We start from the raw sequence: 23,694 nt of genomic DNA on the forward strand, positions 1-23,694 counted from the left end.
CAGACTGATTTCTACATAACCTTCCTAGAACCCCCACAATTTCAATCAGTGATCTGATTTTTTAAAAAGCTCAGCTTACGTTGAGTAGATGTGCAATATCCGATAGTGGATATTTGTTAGGTCAGGTCACATCAGTTTTAGTTTAAATTTTACAAATTCGATTTAAACAATCTGAAATTGTTCACATGTCTAAATAAACTACTTGGCCCATTCATTCCAAAATGTAAATCATACAAAATAATTTTTTAACTAAAGTTTCAAACCATTTTTCGTATAGAATCCCAAAAAGTGGGGTGATATCAATAATTTCATGTGCTCCATTTTTAACCCACAAACTCCGGGTTACCAACTGGACAGCCTATTCTGCTTTGAATAGGCTAAAGCAGCAACATCATTGAAAGTTGGTTAAGTTATTTTAGTGTGTTGTCTGACAGTCTCAGTAACTTGGTCTTAAACTACTCAATATAGCAAACATTGATATTTACTCCCAAAAAGCTAATGAGTTTCTTTTTTATAAACAGCTGTTTTTGTTTTTAAATTTGTCCTATGTATTTCTTATGGGGAAAACCCGGCCTTTGAAAGGGTCTTACGCCCATAAGAGGAGAAATTTTAAAATTCTAAAACCTTATTGCAAAACTACATATTGAGACGAATCTTTTGACACCTTAAACGTTGAAATTGGTCTACAAATAAGAGAGGAGTTGCGTTAACAAAATACGGCTTCACGTATTATATATATAGATAGATATTTGTAAATTACTATACAGTAGGTACACTATTTAAGGGATCTTTAGCTTAATCAGCAAAACTTCTATTGACCTTGATTGGTGATGTTCTAAGATTTAGAATTAATCATGCTAGATAAAATAGGTCATAATACAATAAACTGGATACAAACTTCAATGAGAAATTCGGTACCTATGACAATCATGGAGTTATTTATATGTAGGATTTCTATAATGCACCATTTTCACCTGAGGAAGAGTTAGTATTGTTACTTTGAACCGTTTAGTTATATAATTTGTGTGCCTTATTTTTAGTGATTTTAGTAAAGTTGTGAACATAAGACTCGATTCAACCTTGGCGTTACTATAGTAAGTTTAGTAACGTTACTAAGCTTTTAAAGTATATGAAACCGGTTACTATTTATGATGGTAATGTAAATGATGTAGAAGCGCACGTAAGGTAAAATCTACCACACATATTCTTAAACAATTTTCAAAGAGCATTCAGGTACACCTTGAAATTATTAAAATCGAACAATGTCAAAACAAGTATAATGTTATTTGGCTTAAATAAATAATTAGGAAAAAACATACTATCAAAGTGTAACTTAAAGTTGAAATTTATCATTTTAAATGCAAAATTGATAAATCGTTAAACATGATAGGGTGTAAAACATGATTTATCACAGAAACTGAAGAATCCCACAAACCAAGCTTCCTGATACATATTTAACATTAATATCCTATAACCCAACCAACCAAGTCGAAATAAGATCAAATTTTAAATCAATCAATTAAAACTTATAACCTATTTTCAGCAATGGAAAAGTTCGTTCAATTTGACCAACGTTCACAATTAAACTCTAAAACAATGTCAAAATTGACTAAATTTTACCTACATAAGCAATTAAAATATATATCAAACCAAAATCAACTGCACCAAATACCACATCAAACGAATACTCACACAACAACCAGTAACCGGTACCACAGAGACGCTGGGAACTATGGGAGACACAGTAAACAAACGGTACCTGAACACCAACGGTCACACACCTCAACACGCGGTCACCGACTGAAGACAGCGAACTGACAGCGTCTCCACGGTGACGGTACCATACCAGGGGGAGGGGGACGCTACTGACCTTGATAAACCATACCGTATACTCTCACTGCAAGGTCGCCGTGGAGAAATGTGCAAGTGGACTGCAATGTGCAGGAGATGTGCGGGCCGAGCACAGAGCCTTGGGGTACTCCATACTGAGCAGTCGTATTGGTGTGTTACTCTTTAAAAGATGTCATTCCGTGTATTTGAATATGCAAAAGGGCATTGACTCTGATAACCCATACCGTATACTCTCACTGCAAGGTCGTCGTGGAGAAATGTGCAAGTGGTAGTGGACTGCAATGTGCAGGAAATAGGTGCGGACCGAGCACACAGCCTTGGGGTACTCCATACTGAGCAGTCGTATTGGTGTGTTACTCTTGAAAAAATGTCATTTGAGTTTTTGATTAAAATTGTCATGGACCTTGATCCATAGCGTATACTCTCACTGCAAGGCCGCAGTGGAGAAATTTCAAGTGGACTGCAATGTGCAGAAGATGTGCGGGCCAAGCACACAGCCTTGGGGTACTCCATACTGAGCAGTCGGATTGGTGTGTTACTCATCTAAAATGTTATTTGAATGTTGGATGTAAATGGTCATGGTTTTGAAATTATCATCTGTACAACATAGCTGGGTTGGGTAGTTCAGTAAATAGCGCTCGCCTAGTAATCAAAAGGTCAGTAATTCGTTCCAAAAGTACTTTTGGAGGGTTTAAAGCTGACCTAACTGTACTTGATGGCTTAAAAAAATGGTTCTGACGAATGACACCGGTCTAGGCCAGTAAAGCTACACAAAGCATCACACTTCATTCTACACTCATCCTTCACTCATATTGGGGTAAAAATACGCACATAGGTGGCGTCTCCCATCTCAAACGATAGTGATAATAATCACTATTCATCATCAGAAACCCCATACACAAACTTTTTACAAACTAAAACTTTACTTCCAAAATCTTCCACGATATTAATGGATACTAAAAACCTGTAAAACTCACATAAAACCTAACGACCTACTTTGTAAGCCTAACCTAAGTACCGATTATCATAGAGAACCTGTTGTACTAATTCCAGTTACAAGACCCCCAACGTTCCGCGGGCCCGTCGCGAATGTGGCCCAGCTTGCTGTCCACGCGGTCGCTGATAGGGTTGTTAGCGAATTTCGGCCAGCTAATGATCAATTGATGAATTTGCATAAAGCTGCTCCCGATATTTAACGATCGCCGGAAGCCTGCGATTCCTCATCTAACGGGTTACATTTCAATTCGTAGAGAAACACATTCATTTACGATGCGTGTGTTAATGGTATTTCCAAGAAGTTAACTGATTTTAGTTTATTGAAATAGGCATCCCATCTATATGAACCAGTATTGTCAAATAGAACACGGTTTAACACAACTCAAACATATAGGCTACTTAAAATATTCTATATACACAAGTTTTTTATACAAAGATAATTTATTTGACAAATAAAATGATGCAGTATACAATAAATATTCTCTTTGGTTTAGCTTGGATGAAATGTTGCAGTTGGTAAGAAAGTAGCTATTACGAAGCACACTGTCATTTGCTGAAAACAGCAACAATGTTCAGTTACCTTTAATAAGGATATACTCTATCTAGAAATAGGATGTCTCATATACGTAAAAGAACTCCCTTATGAATGTATTATCCTTATGCTAAGCTGACGTAACATTAAGGTTGATTTTGCCTGGTTTATGAAGATTTCGTTTTTTAGTTTACCAATTATTTATTATTATTTCAATATGAACCTCACTTTATTACCTTCCTTGCAGCAGCTAATCTATGTACTCATTAAAATAAAACTAATTTTAATCAAATAGGAAATGAATATGGAATAGGGAAAATTTCAGTGTAACCCCAACCGGATAAATACAAATTCGCAGCCTACCGATTTTCTGCGGCGGGGTCATTTCTTAGTACAGCCTAAGAGTTAAACAAGTCATAAAATATGCCTTAAACTAAAGAGAGGTACGTTTAGTCGTAGCTTACTCAAATTTACTAGCATGTAACTCACACTAGAAAAATATTCATATTTCTAAAAGGACGATATGTTTTCTTACACCCTACAAAGTCAATTAATAGTTCACATACTATACTGTCCCACGTACACTAGTGTTACTTATTCGAAATTTCAATTATTCCTACTTTATTCGCGTGAGGGTTTTTCATCATACTTTCACTTTTCTATAAAAGATGAGTGCCTTTGGAAACTCATAGCACGCCATCTGCTTACGGAAGAGTTGCACCCTGCAAAGCGTGGGACGTCCGGTAGCCCACGTCTGTCTCAGTCCTTGGTAGAACCGCGTGTCGTCTCGCTACGACAAGAAAGCGTGAATTGCACTTCCTCACTGGGGCGACTATAGCAGGGCGAAGCGTGCAAAGTGAAAAATGTGTTCAAGAATTGTTCATTTCCGCAGCCCTTGGCAACAGAGATGCGTAAAAACTCGTTACAATAGACAAGGATCGAACTAAATGACTTCGTCGTATGCTGAATTTTCTTCGAATTCAAAGTATTGTGTGTGCCCAAAGAGCGTTCTGGAAATTTTGAAGCAGGACAATTGTATTAGAATGATATAATGAATGTATTAGGAATGACAGCATGAAAGGGCTGTTTCAAAAGTATAACCATGGAAAATTATGTCACTGATACACCAGCCTTTTTCACGCACCTTTACTGCATCAGAAAGGTTTTAATGAAGGTGTAATGTATTTTATTTGTATTTCCAAATAGATATACTGTAGCCAATTGAATAGACTTCCGTTGTGATAAATTTCCTTTAAACATTCTACCAAGTTTATATTTTTTGTTCAAAATCAGTTGCAATGCACTAACAAAATAAATATACAGTAGTAACGCACTGAAACCTCACAACTACTAAAATAAACGAACTCAGACAAAAAATCTACGATTGATAAGTTTCACAAACAATTCAGCTCACACCGCATTTTTTCTATGAACAATCAAATTTCCCTATCTAGTCGATTCGATCACACAAATAAAACACCACCACCTGTGTGAGTGGAGTTTATTGGTTTTAAACTATACAATAACATTGTTACCGCAATGCCACCGAGCGTTATTGTCCGGTGTGGAATACACAGGGAATTAATATGACGTTGGGTTGCATCCAAAATGTGTCAATCCCAAATTTAATTGAGTTATAAATCGACCTAAAAAATGTTCAATCTGAAAACTTTTCCGTGGAAAAAATTTCAGAAGCTATTCCACCCTCGCCAAATCCCGACCTTAAATTCTTTTCAATTGTTAAAAATTGCCATTTTAGGGGTCGGTTATAAATTATTTACCTAAATGTTTTTCACATTATAAAATTCACTTTTGTTGAGGAATATGATGCGAACACACAAAATTAACCAAATTCAATTACACACAGCTTATCTTACTTACACATTGGAAAACTGGGATTGATTCGATGCGAATTTCACTTACCTGAAACAAGAAAACGATGTAAGTAAAACATAAATGACTACTTGAAATGAACATAGAGCGTTTAGGAAAAGGTAAGCAACACACTAGACAATCAAAGAGTCTGCATTTTAATGTTTAGAAAAAGTATCACTAAACATTCAACTTTAACCTAAACGGCATCGAAAAACTTTGGTGATATCCTCCTTTGTAATGAGTGAGTATAATCATAATTCATCCCGATTTCCATTAATACGCGCAACCCTAGTTAGTCTCGATTAATAAGGCTTTAATGTAATACCTACAATATTTACTATTTCCTTCTTTAAACGCATGTTTATACAGTTTTTTATCACTTCTAGTGTTCTAAATGCACACCTTATGCGTTACAATACTCCACTAGTGTTATTTTATTCTGTTATATTTTTTTTATTATGATAATAACTTATTCTTAATATTGGTTTTATCTGTGTTACAACCATTTAATCCTTAGTAGATACAAAAAAATCATGCTTCTCACGTCCACAAACATTAAGCTGTGTGTCCCTCGAAGTTGAGGTCGATATCAGTGTTTCTACATCCAAGAAGTGGACAGACGATTTAAACATAGAGGGACTACACAGTCTGGCGTAGGTGGACCTAATGAGGTACTCTTGAGTACGAAACAATAATGTAAGCTTTACCTGCTTATGTTAACTATTCCGAACCTTGAGGATATTCCATCCTGGAACTCATTTTCACCGAGTTTGTAAGGATATGATCTTCACTGGAGAGGCTATTGTCCGGCAGAGAGTTTGTAAGGATATGATCTTCACTGGACGGAGGCTATTGTCCGCCAGAGAGTTTGTAAGGATATGATCTTCACTGGAGAGGCTATTGTCCGGCAGAGAGTTTGTAAGGATATGATCTTCACTGGAGAGGCTATTGTCCGGCAGAGAGTTTGTAAGGATATGATCTTCACTGGACGGAGGCTATTGTCTACCAGAGAGTTTGTAAGGATATGATCTTCACTGGAGAGGCTATTGTCCGGCAGAGAGTTTGTAAGGATATGATCTTCACTGGACGGAGGCTATTGTCCGCCAGAGAGTTTGTAAGGATATGATCTTCACTGGAGAGGCTATTGTCCGGCAGAGAGTTTGTAAGGATATGATCTTCACTGGACGGAGGCTATTGTCCACCAGAGAGTTTGTAAGGATATGATCTTCACTGGACGGAGGCTATTGTCCGCCAGAGAGTTTGTAAGGATATGATCTTCACTGGAGAGGCTATTGTCCGGCAGAGAGTTTGTAAGGATATGATCTTCACTGGACGGAGGCTATTGTCCGGCAGAGAGTTTGTAAGGATATGATCTTCACTGGAGAGGCTATTGTCCGGCAGAGAGTTTGTAAGGATATGATCTTCACTGGACGGAGGCTATTGTCCGCCAGAGAGTTTGTAAGGATATGATCTTCACTGGAGAGGCTATTGTCCGGCAGAGAGTTTGTAAGGATATGATCTTCACTGGACGGAGGCTATTGTCCACCAGAGAGTTTGTAAGGATATGATCTTCACTGGACGGAGGCTATTGTCCGCCAGAGAGTTTGTAAGGATATGATCTTCACTGGACGAAGGCTATAGTCCACCAGAGAGTTTGTAAGGATATGATCTTCACTGGACGGAGGCTATTGTCCGCCAGAGAGTTTGTAAGGATATGATCTTCACTGGACGGAGGCTATTGTCCGCCAGAGAGTTTGTAAGGATATGATCTTCACTGGACGGAGGCTATTGTCCGCCAGGAGTTTGTAAGGATATGATCTTCACTGGACGGAGGCTATTGTCCGCCAGAGAGTTTGTAAGGATATGATCTTCACTGGACAGAGGCTATTGTGCGCCAGGAGTTTGTAAGGATATGATCTTCACTGGACGGAGGCTATTGTCCGACAGAGAGTTTGTAAGTATATGATCTTCACTGGACGGAGGCTATTGTTCGCCAGAGAGTTTGTAAGGATATGATCTTCACTGGACGGAGGCTAATGTCCGCCAGAGAGTTCGTAAGGATATGATCTTCACTGGACGGAGGCTATTGTCCGGCAATGCCCTTAGCAGGTAATTAATTAGATCGTTGTGTCGGAACACTGCCTACTGTTCACCGCCTCCGCTAATCACTGCCACAAACCAGCGCTAACGTTTTATGAATATTGACGCGCCGCTCTACTTCCCACTACGGCGCCCTGACTGCACAACTACGGCGCCCGATGTGGTTTATGACTTTGTTGTCAAGAGGAAGATTTCTTACTGTAGCAGCATTGTACGACGTAAATAATCATTTCCTTTACTGCAAAATATTATGCATGCAACTGTATAAGGCTTAATGACTGGCGAAACAAATCAAATATAAAATTCCAACGTTACTAAGACCTTAACTACTAACTGTTTATGTATTGTTCAGTGAACATTTGGTACATTCCATAGTGAATTCGTTCTCAAAACGTAGTGATTTACGCACCACATGCATGTGTATGTGTGCATTCAAATGTATGCTCAATCGCGATTTTATTTATATAAATTATCCATTAAATATTTTCGAAACTCACTATTTTACAGTAGTTTGTTCTTTTAAACGTGAACTATTTATTTAAACGATCAGCAAGTGGAACACAATTATAACCAGATTAATTTAGGTTTTGATGAACTCTTATAGTAGAAAACCCCACTTATGCCATGAAGTAGTTGTTGCGTATGTATTTCTACAAAAGTTGTAAACTTTGAACTATAAACCACCATATCTGTCAATGGATCAATGACAAGTTTGTTAAAGCGATTCAAAACTTAGCAAAACTCGATCGTTAACGAGCCAATCTTCGATACCGATCTTGGCAAAACAAGCACAATAATTATCTTCACAAGAATAATCTACGATCCAGCCATATATTTTCCTAGAGCCTCCAGCACAGCTCAATAGAGTTACACCTGCCCGCATGGCAATAAACTATGAGCCGGCTCTTATACTACACGATATACAACTATCTACTGCCCAAACATGTTGACAGACGACCCACGGCACTGGATATAGGGTACATCATCTAATGATGAACTGTAGGAAAAATGAATCGACGGACATCCCACGGCGTTGGACTTTTATCGTGACACGATGAAATACCGGTCGAACTGATTGAAGTACATCCGTAACCTTTCGTCGTGAGTTTCCCACCAATTAAGTTATCGTACGATATCGGACGCCACCGGATAGATATTGTAAAATGTGAGACCACAGTCAATATACAACGGAGTCGGACTTTTACCGTGACACGATAAAATACCGGTCGAACTGATTGAAGTACATCTGTAACCTTTTGTCGTGAGATGTTGAGTTTGCTACCAAATAAGTTCTCGTACGATATCGGACGGCACCTGATAGATATCGTAAAATGTGAGACCACAGTAAAAATACAACGGAGCCGGACTTTTACCGTGACACGATAAACTACCGGTCAAATTAATGGACGAACGTACTTACGGTGTTGGACTTTTACCGTGACACGATGAAATACCGGTCAAACTGATTGAAGGGCATCGATAATCCTTCGTTATGACACGTTGAGCTGCTCACCAAATAAGTTTACATACGATGTCAGATAGCACACGATAGATATCGTCAATCGATGAACTACCGGCCGAATAAATTGACTAACGACAATTCGACACCGGTTACGCCGATCACCACATGATGAACGGCCAAACAAGTTGACGGAGTTGACGGACGACGTCCCACGGGCACCGGACCGGCACCGTCCCCGACATCTTATCTCCGTAACTACATTACACCTTCCACTCCACCCTACAGTTTATGATGTCACATGATGCCAACCGGATCAGTAACCGGTCCGGTAGCAACGGGATAGTTGAAACTAACACCTCGCAGCAATACAATACGATTGGTTCGGACATGGTCGAAGACCTCAAGGAACAACTTAGTGAGTGTATTGAACTGACGGGAAATTATTTGATTATTGTAATTATTGTAACAAATATAAAAAATCTAAACAACCTTTTAAAAATTGCCTCTAATAGACAAAATACAGCTCTCTAGTAACTAATAACACCTCTATATGGTAGCCAAAGTGTGAGTAGCCTGGTTGCATGTAGAATACCTCCCTACATTTTGAAAAGGTACATTTACTTACAAAAAACTCTGCCTTTAATGAGTCCAACAATTTCAAGACACCTTTGAAGAGCCATCTCAATTTGGATAGCAATACCCGCACTTTTTGAAGATAGGGGAATCCGGTACATACCCATTTAGGTGTTTTGATAGAAGCTAGTAGTTTCGAAATATAAATAGAACCTACTTGTACTACAAGTACAAGATTAAATTGACTTTTTACATCATCAACATGTTTTATTTGCGAAACGGTTTTATTTTTATTATGGCTTACGGTAAGCGTTAGCTAATCATTACAAGTAGCTAAAGTTGACTTTGGGAATACTGTAGAAGGTATTTTAAAGCAAACTTCACGGTCTCTTAATATACCAAATTTAAAAAATATATTTCTGAAAGAAAACTACTTTTGACATCCAAGTTACACACACAATTGTGACAAGGTGGCAGGGAAGAGTTGTTAATGAACTCCTTGCAATGCATTGTGGGAGTCAAACGCGTCTCTTGACTACATTGACCCTATCTCTTGAGCGCTCTTGTCTCTTTCATGTTCCTCACCCATTTTCTCAACAAAGTGTCTCTTGTGTATCTTTTTAGTTGTCTCACCCCTAAAATAATTTCCTTTTTCAGAGCCATTGACTAGTTGTATACTTTTAAATATATCAGTATTACGAGGGACCTTTTTTAGATTGCCTTCATACTTATAGAATACAAAACCTCATCCACAGAATTGTTTTCCTGCCCCATGCAATAAAAGGATAGTATTTTAGTTATCCATATTTATCTTGACAGTGGTTGCGATTAAGAAGGGAGTGGGTCATGAAAGTCTTAGTTCCTCACTTGTTTAAAAGGAATATTACAAAAACTCATTAAAATATTCATGCATTGTAAACTCTCATGTAATCGGAGTGATATTAGCTCCCTGCTTTTGTTAATAACTGAAATATATGTATATTGATTAGGAATATAATTGACAAAACCCAGTAAATATGATAGTAAACTTTTTTATTCAGTAATGCCATAGCCTTAGAATACTAAGTAGACATCCCATTCATATTAGTCAGCTTTAGCCAATTTCTTATTAAAAAATAGCTTAATTAAATCAGCAACTCCCAAAGTCTGTATTATATATTCTTCCTTTATATTTGTTCCTGTTCTAATGTTGGATGAAAGATACTATGTTTTGCAGTAAGTTTCCCCAACGGTTTAGTTTTAGTTGGGGTATTTGGCAGAAATCAGTAGTTTGCAACAGCAAACTATTAGTAATTTAACTAACTAAACTACGTCCATTTAATTTAATACAACTTAAAGATGCCGGTGTAAACTCTAACTCTGTTATAGTCAGATGTTATTACAAATTGAGAAACATTACTACAGTTTTGGAGATGAATTTTTAATACTACAGTTAACTAGAACAGGACCACCAGTGGCCCGTTATTCAAAGCAAATGTTGGTTCAACCGTTTAGTCTGTTTCCTGCAATATATTACCCAAATTGCCTCCACCTACGAGACCACACCTTTTAGTATTATAATTTTAAATTACCAAATTTACAACTTAGATTGCAGAACATCTTGCTGATTGTATGCAGTTTTAAAAGTTACAAAAAGATTAACAACAACAGTTAAAAAAATACATAACAATGTAAACGTAAGAGAAATCGTAATCAAAGTTTTAAATTCCCTATTTGTTATCTTTTCACTGTGATACTTATGTATGTTATGTGGTAACTTATGTTTAAACTATCTGGATATAATAGTTTTTTAACTATATCACTCAAATTACTTGCAAATACGTTTTTAAACGCTAGGATGGCGGTCTCTCTCGCTTAGCATTTACCCGTCCACATAGATTACGGAGACCTGTGTGCGGAACATATCCAGCATAGCTAGGTAGTGTAACAGTAGAGTACCGGTAGTGTAAATCAATGTGCCAAAAAAATAACAGGATTTCAATTGATGAATTTCGTAAATAAAATAAATTAAAGTACAAAAATACGTCAAATTACACTTTACATAATATATTTACGCTTATACTGTTTACTCATAAGACGGTTAATACATTACACGATGGTAAGTGGTGATCAATTTTGATTGGACACACCGATCATCATCAGACCCAATAGTCGAATGACATGAAACCCAATGGCGTCCCTTATATGCTATTGGCTCCTGGAAGTACCAATAAGTAAAGTGAATAAATAAGTGGAAGTACCAATGTTGTACTTATAGAAACTCATTGGCAGGTACTCTCAGGAGCCAATAGCATATAAGGGACGCCATCGGGTTTCATGTCATTCGACTATTGGGTCTGATGATGATCGGTGTGTCCAATCGAAATTGATCACCACTTACCATCTTTCATATGTGTTTACCGTCTTGTACGTAAACAGTATAAGTGTAAATATATTATTTCAAGTGTTATGTTATGTATTATTTGTACTTTCATGTAATTTAATAACACGTAGGATGCAATAATCGACTCCCCTCACTTCTGTGCCTTACTTTTTCATATTTATTAATATTAATGGTTGTTACCTGTATTGTTAAGTTTTTAATTTTTCTTCAGAGTTTCCCGTACCTTTTGCACTTTTTTCTCTTCTGTAAATTTGCTGTTTTTGCCTCCAAACTATGTATTTATTTTGTAGTGTTTCATAATTTTGGGTTTGCTTATTGTTAGTCTCTACTTCGTTAATATTTATTGTTATCATTGTTCCTGCATGTTAACTAGTCTTTATTGCCACTTGCTGTGATATTTATCATATTTTTTTCTCTCAATTTTGTGTCGTTAATTCTAAGTGTAGTAGATAGCTGGTCACACGCATGTATTATTACGTCATCTTTTTTTGCCATCTGTAAAAAATTGCAATGTACAATGTAAAATGGTGTTTGCCGTATATAAATAAAATAAAATAAGATAAAATAAAATAATGCTGTAGGATTTTTTACAGTTATGTTTGTTTTTAATTTAATAATTAAGAGCATAATCCATTAACTTATTGCCCTTTTTTTCCTATTTGTTTATCTTTTGTGTTTTATGGTTTACTTCCTCAAAAATAATGTTTTGGAAACGGAGTAGCCAGTTAATACAAAGTGGATAAAAAAGTGTATCTAAATAGATCTATGGAACATAATAATTATTCTGTTTAGCGTTGTTCTCTTCCCGTTCCGCGTAAATGAATAAAACTAATGAAATTTATTTTTCAGCTACAGCAAAAAAATTTTGATTTCAACATTTGCGTCTCGGAGCCATTGCTCGGAGCAGAAACCGTAGTGTAAACATTCCTGCTGTGAACAGTCTAGTCATATCCTTAACCAAATATACTTTGAACTTACACCATAAACGTTCGACCTAGGGTGCAAAGATTAAATATCCACCTGAAATCTACTCAGCATAATTTCAGCCTAAAATTGAGAAGATCGGGGAGATTTCACATCGACCACATGGCGCTCTGCAGTTCGGAGATGTAATCAACAAAGCCATTTCTCGCACCATCGCTATGTGATAACCACTTCATTTCCATACAGCTGATCCACAGGACTTGAAGGTCAGCGTTTTGGAAACTAACGTTATACAGTGGAACCTCAACAATAAGACCCTCGATAACAAGTAACCCTTGATAATTAGGGCCATTTTTAAATATAATTGAATTTTATACCACCCCTATTATAACATGTTATAACGTAAATAAGAAGTCAACCTTGATAAATAAGTCTTTCATCATCCCCTTGAGAGAGTTGTTATCGAGGTTCAACTGTATTTTGATTGTTTGTTTACGATTATTGCCTACATATATACTTTAATACTTAAATATATACTAAGAACAATATATAATATATATTAATACTTATACTAGGCCTAACTAGTTAGTTGATATAAAACAAAGTTTGTAAACCAACTTGTTAACTGAAAGCATACAGTTATTTTATACAGTATTGTACATATTGATATTGATAAACTTCAAGAAATATATTATTCATAGTTTAAAATTGTACAGTAAAAAATTAAAGGTTAGTTTAAATCAGTCGTTGATTGAATGTGTTGGTCTCAGGAAAACACCCGTAATATACACCTTGTACACATTTCCGACAATAAAAACTACCTCTAAATCTCAAAGATCACAACTATACTATAATTTATAATGTTTATCAAGTACACTATTATTAGTAAAAAACCATAAATGTAATTTACAAATTTAATTACTTTTCGAATCTCATCTCCCAATACGACTACCGTAATTCTCAAATTAGTTTTAACGATTGTCTTCCTATTTTGAAATCGTTCTGCGTTTTCCCTATTTTTGTGTAGTAAACTGATATTTTTTGCAGTTCTATAAGATTAAATAGTGATAATTTCGATTTTTAGCCAAATTGTATTACTTACAAAAATTACATTACAAATAATAATACGTTTTGTACTTGACCAATAGGAAAACCCCAACTAAACGAGAACAACCAATCCCTGGAGTGAGAGGAAGTAAAAAAGCCATTGTAACAGCAATACAGTGGTTAACCAACAGACCCCTGGGGGTGCAGACAATATCGTCGTAATTCAACCCCTTCCCCACCAGAGGGAGACTGAAACTGAAAAGTCGTGGTTTGTTTAAAATTAATTCAAGATTAAAAAAATTATATTACTTCTGAAACTAAAAAAACTGTAATACATTTCATTAACTCATTCAAATTGACGTTAAACAATAAATAGATAAAATTATAAAATTTCAAAGTAATCAATAATTTAAAAATTGGAAATTTAAGAAGCATACTGTATAGATATTAGTTTGATTTAGCTAGACATTACTTTGAATGGCTACTGAAATCTATCATTGAATCTATGAATAGTCTATAAAAAATAAATTTTTAGATTACATTCTAAAGCATTAATTGTAATACAAAAAATATCGTGTTCTAAAAAAAAATAGTCTATGATATTAAGCGAATCTCATTAAAAAGTATGAAATATTATCTTAATGCTCATAAATTACATGCCTATCACCACCAGTTGAAAAATGTATTTGAATAAAAAAATACATGTAGTGGTAATATGTAGTGGTTTTTTGTGTAGAGTAAAAGACACGTGTGTAGTACGTCATGTGTGTGTTTATGAATGTAGTGAATAAAAAAAACTTCACCGAAATTTTTAAGGAAGTTAGTATGAAGAAATTGAAAGGAAACACCATCACACATGTAATATCACTGGTAATTTTGACAACTTTTGGAAATATTATTGTAACCAACATTAGAGTGAAACATAATTTTAGAATGCGATTGACAGGACTATACAGAAACGGATACAGTAATAAAGTTTGCTCCAGTCCTAGTAATGTAATAAAATCCCGCCTCGCCGCTCTAGACGTGTAATCAAATTGTACTCTGAATGGAACTCCTCCATGGACCTTATTTGTCAACCCTTAATATTTAATGGAGCCAATCCTTTTAGTACGCCGTATTTTGTAATGTTTCCAACTTTGTAATCGGTTAAGTAACTTAGTTTGCAATACAATGTACATCATTCACTTAGTACATTTTAATTATTTATACAGTAGAACCTTGATAACAAGACTCTCATGGGATTATTAAATGAGACTTGTTATCAAGGTTGACTCCTTATTGAGGCTTGCAATAACATGTGATTTGGGGTGAAATAAATTCAAGGGGATTTGAAAATTACTCCTTGTTATAAAGGGTGAATTGTTATCGACGGTCTCCTTATCGAGGTTCCACTAGAAAATTATTGAAAATGTAATCCAAACAGTTGCAAAACTCTATTCTATCTCAAACACACTTGACCCTAAAACAATATGTGTTTGTATTATTTTTAATATTCTCTCACTATTTTTTATGATTACAAAAATTAAAAAAACGTGTGTTTTCTTCGTGTTTAACTTCCAACCAAGTCAACAATATATTGTCACAACTATTTTTTTGTACAAAATATTTTATTTTAAATTTACTATAAAAATGTGATTGTGGATTTACAAAGTGGCTGAGTTTGGAGTATTTTCCATTAAAAAATATAAATTTAATAATGAACCTTCCTTTAAAATGAGTCGCTAACGAATAAATTTAATCAAATCAAATACAATTCCTAGGATAAAAAACTTACAACTCCTACATCGCGAATACTTAAGATAGAAAAGTTGTACAGTTAATAAGAAATTTTAGACAAAAATGTTGAGCACTTTAAAGTTGGCCGAGTCAACCACTTAACTTTTTCGGGTGAACAAAGTATACCAGCTATTAAGTGCGATCGTGTTTTCAATCAATCGCTTGCAGCCAATAATTAGAAGCGGTGATGAAATATTAAAATCATCACGAGATTTTGATGAAACTATAACACGTTAACGGTGAACGTCGTCGCCTTGCGTAGGCGATTATTCGGCAGGGAACTGTGAGTAAGGTACATAAAAAATGTAAAAATACATTATAAGTACATTATTTAAACATCGACAGACAATATTGTTTGCTCTTCGTTTTATGTACGTGTTATTTTCAAATGGTACATTTAACTCCACTAAGAATGGAGGATATGTTATGAACTATCCTAGGTTATTGAAGGAGTAGTAGTCCGTAACTAATTTTCTACCCTCATAAGCTAGTAACATTGAAAAGATAAAAAATATGTTATCGACAAATTACATGTTATGTCAATTGAAAAATACTACACTCTCTTCTTAAATTAGTTAACAAATAAAATGGCCAAAAGCACAAAGACACTTGATCAGTAAGCAAAAGATGAACAAAACATTATAATGGGAGTTAAAAGCTACGATTATACTTGTTCTCTGTATTAAATAAATTTTTCCAATTTTTTAGATGTCTGTACAAGTTTACAATTGTTTATAGCATTGTAACAGGTAAATGAAAAATAAATGAAAATATTCCAACTATTCACTCTATTTTCTTTCCATAAATTAAAATACTATTATTTAATGCAAGTAAATCAATGCAAAAAAATGTTTGTTTATTCATTCTACCATAAAATATTCATTTTCGTACGTATTTCCACAACCCAAGCCGACCACAGTGCTGCTGTACACACACCGTGCATCCACAGTAGTAAATCAAAAGGACACTCAACAGCTTGCTTCGTTAACTGCAGGTTTGTTCTTGTTGCAATCTATACCAAACTCTCTGTACGATTAGCAAAAACACTCGAATAACATTACACCGAGGCTTGTTTTACACCGGTTTATTTACAAGCCCAATGAATGTGACGGTGTAATTCTTCACCTAGACGTAGGCGGTTCTATTTACACATGATTACTGGTAGTTTAACGTGTTTTTTTACACATTCACATCCTAGAATGTAGGCTAAAGCCTGGTGCGGATTACACATATTACTTCAGGTTAGGCCTAGGGTTACGTAATTATCACTTAGATGAAATTGGTTATTGGCGGTATTTGAACCATGGACTTCAGTGAACAAAGTCCAGCACTCTAACATTCGACCAGCTAAACTCCTCTTAATCTGTCCGTTCTTCACATTGGGCGAGGATACAGAAGAGAATAATGTTTTTTTCTGATTTGTAAAAAACTGTGCCATACACAAAACCAAATATAAATATTTAAGCAAAGAAATTTATGAAATTATATTGAATATAAAATTAATTAATTTTACTGCGAATTCGTTTGTTCAATATTCAGTATAAAAGTAAGCAACCTAGTATAGGCGACAATATGTCAACCTACTATCTATTGCAAAAATCTTTATGGATTTAAGAAATTGTAAAACCCAGAATGGTTGAAATTAATATTATGACTAATACACATCGTTCACAAAGACTTTATACAATAAATAGTATTAAATAATCAAACTTTAAAAACCCACATTATAGAATTGAGTACGCTGAGGCAAACTGTATCAATTTGATAAAGATAATATTATTTCTGGTAATTCAAAGTATGGCACAAACTCAAAAAATGTTAAACACGAAATTCCCCGTTAATTCATCCAATCACATGTTTTCCCTCCAAAACTCCATCGGCACCGCAAAACCCCGCCAGCCACACGCCTGCAAAGTGGTCACTGACTGGGCAACAGCCTTTACAAATTACGCCCATTAGTACCTGTCTAATCTAAACGAAAAACAGCCGCCAACGTCATCTTTACCTATCAAACCCAATCTGCCTTCACTCAACGTGAAAACAGGGATAGATTGCAATTTCTAAAATTTGCATGTTAAAACCGTCTAATGGCCTCCATCCATCACTCGACGAGATTGCAGCTGAAGAAGCCTAGGGATCGTCACTATTTGGATATTTGTACAAGTCTTTACACTTAACACTTGTGTCAAACATCTACTAGGTTTGGATTTAAGGTAGACGTTTTTACATTCTGGAAATGGATAGAATTTATGAAAAAACTAGTTATTTCCGGTATATTTGATATGTGGATTGTGGCACAGAGTTACCAGTGAAGTACTTTTTACAATTAACTAGTAGTACGCTTATTCTGCGCGTAACGGGATGAGTGAACATGAGCGCAGTAATGAAAGAGTCCACCCACACCTAGCCTACTTACCGGTGTCACTGGTGAACACAATATTATTTGTATGGGCAAATCAACCAAATCTTAGTCAACAACAATCCCAACAACAATCAACTCATCCATTAATTTACCAAAGTCATTGGTAATATACGTAATAGATTTCCAACAGTTATCGATAGGAGGTAAATCCATCGTTCCTGTACAACATGTCTTTTGATTAAATGAAGCCTATTTCCATATTTGTTATGAGGCCTATCATAAAACTAAGCCAAACGGAACTAATCTAACTTAACCTAATTGCCAAAGCACGATGTAAGGAATCTCCTAAAAAATATCGTATGGCTTACAATGATGATTTAAAACGATATCGTAATTATATCATCTAAAAATGATTAAAAATCCAATCCTATATGTTTATCTAACTAATGAAGGGTTCCCACACTCCAGACTGCTCGCCTCAACTACTTACACCACCACTTCCTACGTCGTTAACATGTTTCCCTCCCTTCCCATGGCATTTTAGTATTGCAGGTACATTAACCTAACTGCCACAAAGGGTCCCCACACTCCGCACCACTGGCCTCAACTACTTCCATCACCACTTCCTACGTCGTAAACATGTTTCCTTCCCTTCCTATGGCATTTAAGTATTGCAGGTACATTAACCTAACTGTCACAAAGGGTCCCCACACTCCAGACTGCTCGCCTCAACTACTTCCATCACCACTTCCTTCGTCGTAAACATGTTTCCCTCCCTTCCTATAGAATTTTAGTACTGCAAGTACAAAAACCTAACTGTCACAAAGGGTTCCCACATTCCGGACTGCTCGCCTCATCTACTTCCATCGCCACTTCCTGCGTCGTAAACATGTTTCCCTCCCTTCCTATGGCATTTTAGTATTGCAGGTACATTAACCTAACTGTCACAAAGGGTCCCCACACTCCGGACTGCTCGCCTCAACTACTTCCATCACCACTTCCTACGTCGTAAACATGTTTCCCTCCCTTCCTATGACATTTTAGTACTGCAGGTACATTAACCTAACTGTCACAAAGGGTCCCCACACTCCGGACTGCTCGCCTCAACTATTTCCATCACCACTTCCTACGTCGTGGACCTGTTTCCCTCCCTTCATTTAGAATTTTTTTATTGCAGATCCATTAATCTAATTGTCACAAAGGGTTCCCACATTCCGGACTGCTTGCCTTGACTACTTCCTTCACCACTTCCTACGTCTTGGACCTGTTTCCCTCCCTTCCTTTAGCATTTTTTTATTACAGATCCATTAATCTAACTGTCACACCGGGTTTCCAACCTCCGGACTGCTCGCCTTGACTACTTCCTTCACCACTTCCTCCGTCATGGACCTGTTTCCCTCCCTTTCTTTAGCATTTTATTATTGCATATACATTAATCTAACTGTCACAAAGGGTTTCCACACTCCGGACTGCTCTCCTTGACTACTTCCTTCACCACTTAATACGTCGTGGACCTGTTTCCCTCCCTTCCTTTAGAATTTTTTATTACTGATCCATTAATCTAACTGTCTCCCTCCCTTCCTTTAGCATATTATTATTGCAGATACATTAATCTAGTTGTCACAAAGGGTTCCCACATTCCGGACTGCTCGCCTTGACTACTTCCTTCACCACTTCCTACGTCGTGGACCTGTTTCCCTCCCTTCCTTTAGCATTTTTTTTTTAATACAGATCCATTAATCTAACTCTCACAACGGGTTCCTACATTCCGGACTGCTCGCTTGACTACTTCTTTCACTACTTCCTACGTCGTGGACCTGTTTCCCTCCCTTCCTTTAGCATTTTTTTTATTACAGATCCATTAATCTAACTGTCACAAAGGGTTTCCACCCTCCGGACCGCTCGCCTTGACTACTTCCTTCACTACTTCCTACGTCGTGGACCTGTTTCCCTCCTTTCCTTTAGCATTTTATTATTGCAGATACATTAATCTAACTGTTACAAAGAGTTCCCACACTCCGGACTGCTCGCTTTGTCTACTTCCTTCTCCACTTCCTACGTCGTGGACCTGTTTCCCTCCCTTCCTTTAGCATTTTATTATTGCAAATACATTAATCTAACTGTCACAAAGGGTTCCCACACTCTGGACTGCTCGCCTTGACTACTTCCTTCGCCACTTCCTACGTCGTGGACCTGTTTCCCTCCCTTCCTTTAGAATTATTTTATTACAGATCCATTAATCTAACTGTCACAACGGGTTTCCACACTCCGGACTGCTCGCCTTGACTACTTCCTTCACCACTTAATACGTCGTGGACCTGTTTCCCTCCCTTCCTTTAGATTTTTTTATTACAGATCCATTAATCTAACTGTCTCCCTCCCTTCCTTTAGCATTTTATTATTGCAGATACATTAATCTAATTGTCACAATGGGTTCCCACATACCGAACTGCTCGCCTTGACTACTTCCTTCACCACTTCTTACGTCGTGGACCTGTTTCCCTCCCTTCCTTTAGCATTTTTTTTATTACAGATCCATTAATCTAACTGTCACAACGGGTTCCCACACTCCGGACTGCTCGCCTTGACTACTTCCTTCACTACTTCCTACGTCGTGGACCTGTTTCCCTCCCTTCCTTTAGCATTTTTTTTATTACAGATCCATTAATCTAACTGTCACAAAGGGTTTCCACCCTCCGGACTGCTCGTTTTCACTACTTCCTTCACCACTTTCTACGTCGTGGACCTGTTTCCCTCCCTTCCTTTAGCATTTTATTATTGCAGATTCATTAATCTAACTGTCACAAAGGGTTCCCACACTCCAGACTGCTCGCCTTGACTACTTCCTTCACCACTTCCTACGTCGTGGACCTGTTTCCCTCCCTTCCTTTAGCATTTTATTATTGCAAATACATTAATCTAAATGTCACAAAGGGTTCCCACACTCTGGACTGCTCGCCTTGACTACTTCCCTCGCCACTTCCTACGTCGTGGACCTGTTTCCCTCCCTTCCTTTATAATTTTTTATTACAGATCCATTAATCTAACTGTCACAACGGGTTCCCACACTCCGGACTGCTCGCCTTGACTACTTCCTTCACCACTTCCTACGTCGTGGACCTGTTTCCCTCCCTTCCTTTAGCATTTTATTATTGCAGATCCATTAATCTAACTGTCACAAAGGGTTCCCACACTCTGGACTGCTCGCCTTGACTACTTCCTTCACCACTTCCTACGTCGTGGACCTGTTTCCCTCCCTTCCTTTAGCATTTTATTATTGCAGATCCATTAATATAGTTGTCACAAAGGGTTCCCACACTCCGGACTTTTCGCCTTGACTACTTCCTTCACCACTTCATACGTCGTGGACCTGTTTCTCTCCCTTCCCATAGCATATTTAGAATTGCAGATACATTATTCTAACTGTCACTAAGGCTTTCCACACTCCGAAGCGTTCGCCTTGACTACTTCCTTCACTACTACTTCCTACATCGTAGACCTGTTTCCCTCTCTTTCCATAGCATTTAAGTATTACAGATATATTAATTTAACAGTCACAAAGTATTTCCACACTCCGCACTGCTCACCTTTCCGCTTCCTTTACCACTCTCTACGAGGTGGACCTGTTCCCCCCCCCCCTTCGCATAGCATTTTAGTATTACTAACATCTTTGAATATTTAATATTCAATGCCAACATTAAATTGAATAATGTAAAAAGCTGCTTTGTTCTAAATATATACATATATATTTATATATATATATTATTATATTTATATTATTATTATATTTATTATATTTTTATATTATATATTTTTTTTAGTTTAAAGGTGAATTTTAATACTGAACATAAACGGCATATAACTGCCGATTAATATTGTAAAGTTCAATTTATTATTCAGAAAGTTGTGAAATTTAATTAACTTAAACAACATTATTCTGAAACCTGTGAAATTATAATGATATATAATCATAGAAGCCAAACTGTTTACTCCATGAATGAAAGAGCTTAGAGTAAATGTCGTTCTCTCTGTCTTAAGTAGACAACAAAATTGTTGGTCGCAAAACGTAAACAAATAAAGAGAAGAAGAAGGTAGCTCCTAATGTTATTCTTATGGGACAAATTTAAAAATGTTTTTTAACGGTTTTATAATTACTACTGAGCGGAATCGTCTAGAATTTTAATGAGGTCTTCCCACTGGTGTCATAATTAGTTGTGCAAAATTTGAACGCTATAAGTGCGACGGTTCTTGGGTTTTTGGTGCGAACACACAGACTCACTCACAGACAAGCGGACAACTTTTCTCCGACTCCGCTATACACGATACATAGATTCGTTCACTTCGTTCACTCATCTATTAGTATCTTATGCAAGCCCAAAGTTTAAAAAAAAGTTGGAATAATACCAATTGTTAAGTTTGTAAGGACTATTTTTATTGTTTCTTGTTATTTGTGTGCCAACATCGAAAGATGGATATTAGGGCTCTGAAGAATATGATTAGGGTCATCCGCTACAGAGGAGTAGTTCTAGTTGGGATGGAAGAATTAACTGGTAGTTGCAATAAGATTACGAGAATAACGAAGAGGGAAAACATATAGGCCTACATAATATCCCTCAAATTATGAGAGACATCCTTATTAAGGATGTTATATCCCAAAAAGGCAAGGGGTATCCAAGAGGAGCGATGTTCCTAATGCCACTTATGTATTGCATTTGGCTTTGTCAGGCCTACTTGAAGAAAGAAAATCTCTTAATAGCCTTGTGTTGTGGTATAGGTATTTATTCCGTATAGGTGCCTATCAATGCACATACTGCACTATCTACTTCATAATTCAGTTCTATCACATTTTTATCTTTCGTATTTTATTAATTGTGTATTTTGTACTCGTTTGACTGATCTACAACTTACAACGTAAAAATTTCATTTATCAATGGTTCAAGCACCATGAAAGAACAGTTAGACTAAACCTGTTCCACTGTAAAAGGATCGAGAGCTAAATGACCCCATAAATTATAAATATATCAAAGATTTCCTTAAGTAAACGCAATTTCAATACCTGAAATATTCAAAGCGGATTTTCTTGCGCGTAAATCAACTAAACTGCACCCATTTCCATTCTGATGCACTTCATGAATAGCATACAAGTCCACTTTAACATATCGGCGCTTATATTCACTGCAAAACAAACAATTCATAAATTTATACTACCCGCAGCACTAACGAAGCGAGGGAAAATTTGTTTCTAACGAACTAAACAAGTTGTGTAAATCTGGATGCAGTTTGCAATACGACTGCATTGCTCGACGATTCTTCAAATGCTAAACAAAACTGGTTCCATTACAACACCTGTTTTACTCTTAAAATGTAGTGTTGAAAAGTTATACCCTAAAAAATTCTAGAAATTTGAAAAGCAATCATAGATGTGTTCTTTGTAAGCTAAGCTCAAAATCCTACTGCTTTATCACAATATATCCCAGCCAAAAAATCCAATCCAACACTCTGTTCAAAATATCATAATCACAACACCAGACACAAAAACAACATAAACTTGCCACAACACAGACTAAACAAGTTCAGCAAAACCCCAACATACTTATAAACAAACCATTCTACTCAACAAAGGAATACATACAAGAACCCACTTACACACACCTACATTGGGCTAGCTGAAAGGCTGCCAAGAGGATGAAGAAGGAGTCATTTTGACTCCCCGGTCTGAGGATCGTGGCAAAGATAGAAGAGGTAAAAGGTAAAGGTAAGCACATTATCTTGACAGTTTCACGCTTTTTTGTAAGGTTCAATCCAATATT

General features: G+C 36.5%; 1 protein-coding gene across 4 annotated transcripts in view; it reads right to left on the minus strand.

Moving 5' to 3' along the window:
• LOC128996006 (WD repeat-containing protein 47) overlaps nt 1-23,694 on the minus strand; it is a 272,428-nt gene that overhangs the window by 222,978 nt on the left and 25,756 nt on the right. Inside the window, exon 1 of one of the 4 annotated variants that reach the window (XM_054421115.1) lies at nt 1,693-1,766. The exons of the other annotated variants lie outside the window; for them this stretch is intronic. The gene's annotated coding sequence lies outside the window, so the exon portion shown is untranslated. Of the gene's footprint in view, nt 1-1,692; nt 1,767-23,694 lie in introns of those variants that run through there. 4 annotated transcript variants of the gene reach the window in all.

This window comes from Macrosteles quadrilineatus, unplaced genomic scaffold (assembly GCF_028750875.1).
Source record: "Macrosteles quadrilineatus isolate MER2022 unplaced genomic scaffold, UCM_ALF_1.0 Scaffold_5__1_contigs__length_97177068, whole genome shotgun sequence".
Taxonomy (NCBI): Eukaryota; Metazoa; Arthropoda; class Insecta; order Hemiptera; family Cicadellidae; genus Macrosteles; species Macrosteles quadrilineatus.